This window comes from Physeter macrocephalus, chromosome 13 (assembly GCF_002837175.3).
Source record: "Physeter macrocephalus isolate SW-GA chromosome 13, ASM283717v5, whole genome shotgun sequence".
NCBI classification, from domain to species: Eukaryota; Metazoa; Chordata; class Mammalia; order Artiodactyla; family Physeteridae; genus Physeter; species Physeter macrocephalus.
In genome coordinates this window covers 77230947-77236951 of record NC_041226.1, presented here as the reverse complement: position 1 = coordinate 77236951, position 6005 = coordinate 77230947, and the positions used below count along the sequence as shown (strand labels likewise).

General features: G+C 39.7%; 1 protein-coding gene and 1 long non-coding RNA gene across 4 annotated transcripts in view; both read left to right on the top strand.

Annotated features, from left to right (window-relative positions):
• NALF1 (NALCN channel auxiliary factor 1) overlaps positions 1-6005 on the top strand; it is a 591782-nt gene that overhangs the window by 257595 nt on the left and 328182 nt on the right. The gene's annotated exons all lie outside the window — the stretch shown is intronic.
• Positions 1-6005, top strand: part of LOC114487514 (uncharacterized) — a 98682-nt gene that overhangs the window by 21434 nt on the left and 71243 nt on the right. The window contains exon 2 of the long non-coding RNA XR_003682676.2: positions 4814-5102. This is a non-coding gene — a long non-coding RNA (uncharacterized lncRNA). The remainder of the gene's footprint in view (positions 1-4813; positions 5103-6005) is intronic.

Here is a 6005-nt window from a genome sequence, read left to right as displayed (position 1 = left end):
TGAGCCACGGCCGCTGAGCCTGCGCGTCCGGAGCCTGTGCTCCGCAACAGGAGAGGCCACAACAGTGAGAGGCCCGCGTACCGCACACACACACACACACACACACACAAAAAAAAAACAATTGAAATAGGGAAGAATTACCCTGGAAGATATAGCTCAGAAGTACATACACTTTGTAAATTGGTAAACTGATCGCCCTAAGACGCTGACTACAGATTTTTGCACTGCATGGTTTTTGAGACCTTTGCTTCTGAAGCATCCACACATGGCTGAGAAAAGCACCTCAATCCTTGCCATTCATAGAAACTTTTATCAGCCCTGTGGAATGTCTATGTCTCCCTCCCACTCCTCCTTCCTCTCAGGGTCATGGGGGAAGCATGGTAACTTTCCGTGGTTCTAATTATCAGGGTACTACATAACACCCTGGTAGTGCTATTATTCAGATCCAGGAGCAAGAAAAGGATACTCATGAGCACAGGTTCCAAAAGAAGTAACATGTCTTAAACTTCTTTTTTGAAGTGAACAGTTTCATGAGATTTATCCATTCTACCACTAATCCATGGCTTTATAGAAGTATCTTAGAATAATAGATGAATCACGGCAGATATAAGAAGCCTTATGGTTCTCCTTCTACCATGACACGGTAGTTCTTTCTGTTTATTCCTCATCCATTTCCCTTTTCTGTACGTAAATCTGAGAACCCAAAGGTAATAACCAAGGCAGAATGTTGAGGGTAGTAAAATGTAACAATGGCATTTTATGCTGTTTTCACTAATGCATTTTATAAACTCAATTCTGGCAAAAATCTATTTAGGAGAACCCTGGATAAAGCCATGATCTCTCAGTGATTCTTTTCTGAAAGTACATTCTTAAAATACCAGTTAAATTACCTACCTCTCATAACTAGATAAATTCAATTATTTATTTAAATAACCAACAAAATACTTGGAAATGTAGCCATAACATACTGGTATTCTAGGAACATGTTGGGGTGACTGCATTCAGTGCGTGTTTGGAGCCACAGGAACTCAAAGGCCCCTGCGACATTCAGACTTCATATGCTTGTGTCTCTCACCACATGGACCACTGGGGTGCTCGTTGGTAAAGGAGAGTTAGACTACACCTCTTATGCTTTACTGTCTTAATAGCCGCTCTGGGAAGTTGGTAGGATGGCTGTCAGCCCCACTTTATAAATGAGGAAAGTGCATTTAAGATTCCACGTAGCTGCAAATTCAAACCAGCTCTTCCCTGCAGTGTTTGCTCCAGGGCAGGACAATATCGTCAGGTGTCTGGAATTTCCTTCCGTGTCCCTTCTTCCTTTCTTCACACACAGCCCTCTCTACTCAGTAAGTGTAAAATGAATGTCATTGTTTGACTACATTTTGTCACCTGCTGAGGTGACAGCCATTCTTCCAGAGCTCAAGTTTCCACATTAGCTGTCTCAGGGTACTAACTTTGAATCCTATCTTTATCATATGCAGACGTTCCAGGGCTAAACATATGGTCAAAAGTAATTAAATACGTACTTTGTGTGAGATTTCAGAAAATTGATATTTTTCCCCAACAGAAAGGATTTTGTGATATGAGTGATTAAATTAATGAAATACCACACAGTGTGTTTATGAGGTTGGTATATGGTAACGGCAAAAAAAATAATAATAATAAACACAAAGAGCATTGCTTTGTTGTTCCGAGGTAATTACTGTCCCCGACTATGATCTGAGAACAGATGGCGGAGGCTGTCAGCTGGGTTGTGAGGCCCCGGCAAGCAGGAAGTAGGCAATGATAAATGATTGGTAATTTCCCTTAGTGGAGCAACTCTACAGAAGGCTCTGCCGGAAAGAATAGATGCTGGGCTAAAACATCATCTATGGAATCTTGTCCAGTACTTCATTTTGTCTTTAAGAAAAGAAAACGCAGAAGTCTTGTTCTTTGTCTTTATGAAATCTTCAGAAAACTCACAATAATTTGTTTGCTCCTGCAAGAGAATTATCAGCCTTATCTAAGAGGTGAAACCTCATATTTCTTGCAAGATTAGTCAAGATTTTTCTTCCCCTCCGTAAGCACTTGGGTTTACCGAATACTCTCTACTTGTCCACCGTGCCAGCCAGGATTGGTTTGTTACAAATTTATTTGTATCGAATTTCAGGTGAAGGAATGGAAGAGATTCTTTATTTGATTTGTTTAAGTAACTGATTATTAAGAGTCTATTTTGAGAGGAGACTGGTGACTAATATAATAGAAAAGTCTAGTCTCTGAAATCAGAATAAGTCTAAATTGCAGTTTTATCACTTTCTGTCTGTGTGTCCATAGTCAATAACTTTACCTTTCGGGACCTCTGTTAATCATCTGCAAAATAAAATCACTCCCAAAGCTACTGTGACAATAAATTATTTTTAATTATTTAAGGAAGCCACCACTGTATAGTAGCTAATAGGCATTTAAGAAAAAGTAGCCTGATATTACGTAGCAGTGAGAGATGTAATAATAGTGATGATAATAATATAAATAATACAATGTAGTAAAAGAAAAAGGCAGCAAATCAGGAGGAGTGGGAAGCACCCAGCCTGTGGGTGTCAAATGGAGCCATGCAGGATGCAGAGACATTCCACGGTGAGACCTACGTGCTACCAGAAATGAACCTCTCCATTTATCACGAGTGAGAAGCGCAAACAAACTAAAAACACGTGGCAGTTCTGTTAATATTTCTGTTTGGTTTGATGTTGTTTACCACAGTGATAAAGAATGAGAACCATTTTGATACTTGACATTCCCTCAAGAAGCAATCATTTAAAAGCCTGTTCTAACTGCTCTTCTTATTTGACATGTTGATCACTGCTTCTTTGAGGTTTAATTTATGATGTTAAACTGCAGGTATGAACTGATAAGTGATTGCATAAAAAATGAGTTCTTGGACTTCCCTGGTGGCGCAGTGGTTGGGAGTCCGCCTGCCGGTGCGGGGGACGCGGGTTCGTGCCCCGGTCCGGGAGGATCCCACGTGCCGCGGAGCGGCTGGGCCCGTGAGCCACGGCCGCTGAGCCTGCGCGTCCGGAGCCTGTGCTCCGCAACGGGAGAGGCCACAACAGTGAGAGGCCCGCGTACCGGAAAAAAAAAAAAAAATGAGTTCTTCAAATTCAAGATTTGGAAGAAAACAGCTCATTTCCTTAAACATCCATGCATTAAAATACTCTCAGTGATTCAACTTTGTAAGTATCTTACTTACAAGTGGTAGCTTTAGACTATCTGACATTCCAAATCACAGTTGCTATTAAATCTCTGAAATAACTCTGGTATAGGTCTAATTTTCTTATGTATGTGATTCATACTAATCTTGTGTTTATTTGACTGGCACCCTTACCCCTATGTGTCATTCATTTAAGAAAATACATGTATTCCTTTTAGGAGCAGGAGAGGGAGAGCTGTTCACTGGAGAGCGCATACTTTTTTTTGTTTTGTTTTGTTTTTTATTTATTATTTATTTTTGGCTGTTTTGGGTCTTCGTTGCTATGCACAGGCTTTCTCTAGTTGCGGCGAGCGGGGTCTACTCTTCGTTGTGGTGCGCGGGCTTCTCATTGCGGTGGCTTCTGTTGTTGTGGAGCATGGGCTCTAGACGTGAGGGCTTCAGTAGTTGTGGCACGTGGGCTCAGTAGTTGTGGCTCACAGGCTCTAGAGCGCAGGCTCGGTAGTTGTGGCACACGGGCTTAGTTGCTCCGCGGCATGTGGGATCTTCCCGGACCAGGGCTCGAACCCGTGTCCCCTACATTGGCAGGCGGATTCTTAACCACTGTGCCACCAGGGAAGTCCCGAGCCCATAGGTTATTGCACATCTTTAAATTTTTTTTTTTTTTTTTTGGTGAATTAAGACCATAGGTCTATATGTTCAGGTACCAGGACCTTTCAGAATGGAACCTATGTCCTGTATGGTCTTTAAGCCTCATTGCTATGCATTCTCATGACAGGTAATGGAAAATTAAAGGAACTTTTTGTTGTTAGGATTGGGGTAGAGTAAACCTCTCTTCTTCACTGGGAGTCAGAGGAGGAGATAATGAGGGGAAGAAAGAAACACCCAGAGGCAAGGAAAAGGCCTCATTAGCAAGCAGGTGGAGGGAAAGGTCCAGTGTATTTCCATGGACAGTAACTCTTAGGGGCACACTGCTTTGAAATATGATGAAAGCCAGGTATTTGCAGCCCTGTTAAATGTATATACACACAAAATTCCATGTACAGTTTCTAGAAGTTTGAGTACTTCCTAAAATATTCAGCATTAATGTCAGATTAAAAACCCTGAGTCGCTTTAGGCAAGAGAATGTCAAGAGTCACACATACTAACTTGTGCATTTTTAACTGAAGGCTGAAACAATTTGTTCCCAAAAGGGCATGTTTTACAACTAGACTTAAAATCACAGTGGTCATTTAAAAATGATCATTTTAATGGATCACTGTTGCTGTATTTTATCACTGGCCACAACCAATAGACAGAAAATGTTTATTATATGGAAACTGAGATCATGTAAGTTTTACAAAATTATACTTCATAATTTATAAGTGATCTGAAGTAAAATATCATAGGGAAAAAGTTTTATTTATTTGATAATCTAAAAAATACTAATAATATTATTTGAAAATACATTCACCTGATGAAATACATGTATAAATCCTGAAGATTAAGGAGTATATCACAAAAGTGATTCTTGCAAAAATATATGTACATTATAAATATTACATTTTATAAATTATATACTGTATACATTTATATTATATTTTGTAAGTACTATATTAATGTATGTCTAAATGTTTTATCTGTCAAATTCAGAATCTTTATTTCCTTCTGTATGAAAAGACTGGATGACTCAGAAAAAGAGGCAGAGAAAAGAGGGAGGAAATCACAGTGAAATATTTCAAGAAACGTTCCTAGAAATGATGAAGAGAACACCACGCCTAGTGTTTTACTGGGAAATTTCAAACCATTAAATGATGAAAGGAAAATTCTAAAATCTTCCAGACTGGAGGGAAAAAATGGCGTACAAAGAATCAGGAATCAGAAAGGCTTTGGACTTCTCAAGAGCAAAACCAAAGTGAGAAAACAATGCATGAATGTACAGGTATAGACACATCTCAGGCTGGATGATTACAGATGAAAAATTTGTATCTGTGTAGTTTGTACATAAACTTATTTTTTCCTTTTGAGGGAAGAAAATCATCATTAAAGTATTGTTCTTAGAATTCTTTGCTCTTAAATATGAACTTTTTCGTGTTTGGGGTACATACACTTGCTTATGTATAATAGAAATATTATATATATGTAACTTCAAATTTACTTTAAGTCTTTCCGTAGATGAAAATTTAAGAAAAGAAACAATTTATAACTGTAGGTTAAAGTTGGAAGAATCTTCTGTAAATTCTGACCCAATAACCAGTTATGCTTCCTGCTCCAAATTCAACTTAAACTTCATGCTGGACCTTTGACTTCACTTATTTTTTTCTTGGTCCAGAATGGCTTAGCCAGGCTTCTTTTTTTGGCCTGTAATGTTTTCAGTCTTTGAGACCAGGTTCGATTGTTAGCTGTCCGTGAAACCTTTCCTGCTTCTCTGAAAATGCAGGGGAACTTCTTTATCAGCTCTTCTGTAGCACTTGTATTTCCACCACCATCATCATGTTTTTTAGTCTATGCAGGATGTAGGTGCTTCCACATTAGTCTTAACATATCCTCAGAGAAGAATCCATGTCTCATCCAGTCTTGTATCCCTGGTTTCTTTGTTAGTGCTTATTCACAGTAGGTTCTGAATGCTTAAAAAAAAGAACCTGGGGGACTTCCCTGGCGGTCCAGTGGTTAGGGCTCCACGCCTCCAGTGCCGGGGGCTGTGGGTTCGATCCCTGGTCGGGGAACAAGGATCCCACGTGCCGTGTGGTACGGCCAAAAAATTAAAAACTTTAAAAAAAATTTTTTTTTAGGGCTTCCCTGGTGGCGCAGTGGTTGAGAGACTGCCTGCCGATGCAGGGGACAC